We start from the raw sequence: 4,892 nt of genomic DNA on the forward strand, positions 1-4,892 counted from the left end.
AGGCCTATAGGGTATTTGCTTAATTAGTGATTGATGGGGGAGGGCCTAGCCCATTGTGGGTAATGCCATCCCTGGGGTTGGTGGTCCTGGATTCTCTAAGAAAGGTTGAGCAGGTGAGCAATCCACGGGGAGCATGCCAGGAAGCAGCACACCTCCAAGGCCTATGCATTGGCTCCAGCCTCCATGTTCCTGCCCTCCTTGAGCTCCTGTCACAGCTTCCATGACACACAGATGAAAGCAGAGGCCAAATTAACCCTTTCCTCCCCAACCTGCTTTTAGTAGTGCTGTTTCATCACAGCGTCAGGAACTCTTAACGAGGACAACCCCATTCTACGGGGCTTCCTGCTATAGAGCAACGAACAGTGGTGGATGACAGACGCCCAGGAACAGCAGGCAGGGATGAGGGGCCAGGAGAGATGCTTGGGAGCCACCCAGGGTGGCACTGGGTGCATGGACTTGAGAGCCCAGTTTTTAAGCTCCAGATCCCATTCACTTTTATTTTATTGTTATTATTATTCTTATTGTCTAGACAAGAAGTTACCATATGCAGTTGAGGTCAAGGCAGGCAGCCCTTTTCTGTTCCCAGAGACCCAAGAGTTGAGCTATCTTTCTGAAACAGGCACCGCCAGCTCAGGCTGCACCTGGTGGCTGAGCTGAGGGTGTTTGACCTGCCCTCCTTTCAAGACAGCTCCTGTCCCGTTCCACAGCAGCAATTGCCACCCACAGAAGCTTGGGGAGCCCGTGGCCCTTCTTCCCTCCTCCTCAGGGTCTCTCCTTGTGATCATCCACATCTCTAAATGGCTCATTGTGTATGGAGCCAGCGGAACTTCCCAGCCCCAGAGTGTCAGCAGAGGCCAGAAGAAAAACGAAAACAGCTCTCTGACCTTGGTCCTAGGCGGAGGCCACACACCCGGATCACAGGCTAGGGAGTTAGGGCCATTCTGTGACATTCACATAACGGATTCTCATCTGGGAAATGGGCTGGATGGGCCTAAAACCCACAGCATTGGTGATCAAGCAGCCTTGTCTCTGAAGTGACTCTGTTTTCACCCAAAGATATCATGAAGGAGGAAGGGAGTTGGTCGTTGGGAGACAATACTTCTCTACCTGCTGGTGGCAGTGAGGGAGGGACACATGGTCTGTCCAGAAGCTTTGCATGTGCTGGATTTTTCCTGCTGGGGGCCATTGGCCAGTCTCCCCAGCCCTCAGCTCTCACAGTCCTTCCCCTAGAAGTGCTGAAGGGGGTGTCCAGCCTGCAGGGAGCACTCTGCTTCTCTCATAGACTCTGAGCTCCCAGGGGATGGATGGCTCTCCCTCTACTGGAGCCACCCCTAGGCTCCTGCCCGTTCAGAGCTGGCCAAGGCAGGTGCCTACAGCAGCTTCCTTGTCTTGCCTGGTGGCGGGTATCCCTCAGCAGAGATGGGACCCCTGCTTCTCTCTGCACATGGTGCTGGTGCTGGGCCTGCTTGTGTGGCTGCCGAGAGGTGATTTGCCCCTGAGCCAGCCTCTGGGTAAGGCGGGAGCACTGCTTCAACCTCCCTGCCTCCTGTTGTTCTACAAACAAAACTTTCCAGAGAATAGGCAGGAAGGGTGGAGGACACACACCAAGGACTCTGCCTGGATTGCTTTCTGCAGAGGGTGGTTGGCTCAGCTCATCTCCCTTTGATGCTCTGAACTCACAGGAATCAGTGACAGGGATCGTTTCAGCTCTCGAGAAGGGGACTTGGCGACAGGTGACTTGTCTCGCAGATTGCTGAGGTGCTAATGAGTGCTAATTATAATCCAATCGGCTTGCCAAGGCAATCTGTCCTGCAGGGGCAGGCGGGGACCAGTCATGGAGCGAGTGGGTAGCTTTGGGGGATGGGTGTCTCTCTGTGTCTTGGTGCAGGCTTGGGGGATGTCCCTGCTCAGACGTGTTCTTGTATTCTAAGGGGAGAAGAGGCATTCACGCCTTCAAAGGCCTGGCAAGGTATGGAGGGATGGTGGCAAGGCCAGCAACGGCTTCTTCCTTTACAGAAGACACTAAAGGAGCTATGCAGGCAGAGAGGCCCAGCAGGGTTGCCATGGGAACACCTCCTGATTGGAAAGGGTTTCTATTAGGGTGCGAAGGACAGAAGGAGGCACCCTGAATCCTTTCTACCTCACCCATTCCCTCCCTCAGCCTGGGATCCACTCCAGGGCAGGCAGCCACAGGCCTGCCCAGACTTCTGGAGGGCTGGAGAAGGAACTGGAATTGACAGAGGTACGCCGGAGCCTGGTCTCTGTCCCACGGCAGACAGTAGGTGAGGACTCCGCTCAGATGTGACTCCCTACAGGCCCGACCCAGGTTTTCTGAGCTCATAGCCTGAGCCACCAAGGTGGGAAATGGGCCCACACAGGCTGGGTGACCTATCTGTACAGTCTGGTCCTAACTTGACTGTGAACTCTGGGAATCAGTGGCATCACCTTGACCTATCGGAGAGGGACACTGAAGCTCGGAGAGCTTAAGAAATGTTCGTGCTTTCCTCTGACGGCGGCCATCAGGTGAGCCAAGATGGGCGCGTACAAGTACATCCAGGAGCTGTGGCGGAAGAAGCAGTCGGACGGACGTGATGCGCTTCCTGCTGAGGGTCCGCTGCTGGCAGTACCGCCAGCTGTCTGCGCTGCACCGGGCTCCCCGTCCCACCCGGCCCGACAAAGCGCAGAGGCTGGGCTACAAGGCCAAGCAAGGTTGTTACGTCATATACAGGATTCGCGTCCGCCGTGGTGGCCGCAAACGCCCAGTGCCCAAGGGTGCGACCTACGGCAAGCCTGTCCATCATGGTGTGAACCAGCTAAAGTTCGCCCGAAGCCTTCAGTCTGTTGCTGAGGAGAGAGCTGGACGCCACTGTGGGGCTCTGAGAGTCCTGAATTCTTAATGGGTTGGCGAAGATTCCACATACAAATTTTTTGAGGTTATCCTCATCGATCCATTCCATAAAGCTCTCAGAAGAAACCCTGACACCCAATGGATCACCAAACCGGTCCACAAGCACAGAGAGATGCGTGGGCTGACGTCTGCAGGCCGCAAGAGCCGTGGCCTTGGAAAGGGCCACAAGTTCCACCACACTATTGGTGGCTCTCTGGAGAAGGCACAACACTCTGCAGCTCCACCGTTACCGCTAATATATGTAATGTTTGTACAATTCATACCCAATAAACAATTTAGAACCGTCAAAAAAAAATGTTCGTGATCCTAGAGAAGCTAAATAAGACAGAGACAGAGACCCACATTGGAGCACTGGACTGAAATCCCAAGGTTCAAATCAGGAGCAGAAGGAGAGAGAGCACCAGCAAGGAACTCAGGACCTCGAGGGGTGCACCAACACACTGAGACAATGGGGATGTTCTATCGGGAACTCACCAAGGCCAGCTGGCCTGGGTCTGAAAAAGCATGGAATAAAACCGGACTCTCTGAACATAGCGGACACTGAGGACTACTGAGAACTCAAGAACAATGGCACTGGGTTTTGATCCTACTGCATGTACTGGCTTTGTGGGAGCCTAGGCAGTTTGGATGCTCACCTTACTAGACCTAGATGGAGGTGGGTGGTCTTTGGACTTCCCACAGGTCAGGGAACCCTGATTGCTCTTTGGGCTGACGAGGGAGGGGGACTTGATTGGGGGAGGGGGAGGGAAATGGGAGGCGGTGGCAGGGAGGAGGCAGAAATCTTTAATAAATAAATAAATAAATAAAAAAGAAAGAAATGTGCTCGAGGCTGTCAGGGGACCAATAAGAGGCAGAGCTGGTGACGAAGGCGAGAAAGGACTCGTAGTCATGGCTGAAGACTAGAGTGTAGTGCCGATTCTAATTGGTCTTAATAATAAAAACCCAGAGTCAGATATTAGGGGTGAAAACTGAAAGATCAGAGAAGCAGAGCAGCCAGTCACTAGTTCTCACCTCTATGAAATCCTCAGACCAAATGGGGTATCCTCTCTCTACAAGTCCTCAGACTGAATGCCCTCTCTATGAAACCTCAGACTGAATCCTGAGCTCCTGTCTCCTCCCGCCTTATATTCCTCTTTTCACCCAGCCATATCATTGTCTCCACCTTCTCAGTGCTGGGATTAAAGGTGTGAGCCAGCAATGTTTGGCTCTGTTTCTCTTTTAGATTTATTCAATCTCACACAGCTCAGGGTGACCTTGAACTCAGAGATATTTCTGCCTCTGTCTCCCGAGTGCTGGGATTAAAGGCATGTACCACCACTGCCTGGATTTATTTTATTTTTTGAGACAGGGTCTCTCTGTGTAGCCTTGGCTGTCCTGGAACTCAGAGATCCTGCCTGCCTCTGCTTCACAAGTGCTGGGATTAAAGGCGCCCAGCCTGTTGTTTTGTTCTTTAAGAGGGAGAAAGAACATGAGGTTGGGGGCATATTTTCTTGATTCATGACTGACATGGAAGGGCCCAGCCCACAATAGGTGGTGCCCCTTCTGAACAGATGGTCCCAGTGCTGTGTAGGGAAAGTAGCTGAGGCATGCTCATAGAAAGGTCTTGTCTTCCCCAACCCACAAATGATCCCTTTAATCATAAAAAACATACTGTGGGACCAAGCAGTCACGGAGAAATCACCTCTGCTGCCCAGCCTGCTAGGTGGGAATCTGGTGTCCTTTCCCACCGAGAAGGCGTAATGCCTGCTCTCACACAGGGAATCAGTGACAAGCCAGACAGGCCTGCATATCAGGTCAGCAGCCTGACTTCTCTGATTTGATTTCTGGTGGAATTGAAATTCTTTTTCTTCTTAAAAACAGTACTGTGGTATATCTATTGGCAAAATGGCAAAGCCATGAAGGACTTGTGGGTAAGGAAGGGCTGGTTATAAACACAGTGGCTAAAGTGGACTGTCCGTTAGAGCCACACGACCTCTGCTAAGGG

General features: G+C 52.6%; 1 pseudogene; it reads left to right on the forward strand.

The window, feature by feature from the left end:
- The first annotated feature begins 2,119 nt into the window (after positions 1–2,119).
- Positions 2,120–3,144, forward strand: LOC121461392 (annotated as a pseudogene).
- The last annotated feature ends 1,748 nt before the right edge of the window (positions 3,145–4,892 follow it).

This window comes from Microtus oregoni, unplaced genomic scaffold, assembly GCF_018167655.1.
Source record: "Microtus oregoni isolate MIOR12 unplaced genomic scaffold, Mior012 000022F_ref0000154, whole genome shotgun sequence".
NCBI classification, from domain to species: Eukaryota; Metazoa; Chordata; class Mammalia; order Rodentia; family Cricetidae; genus Microtus; species Microtus oregoni.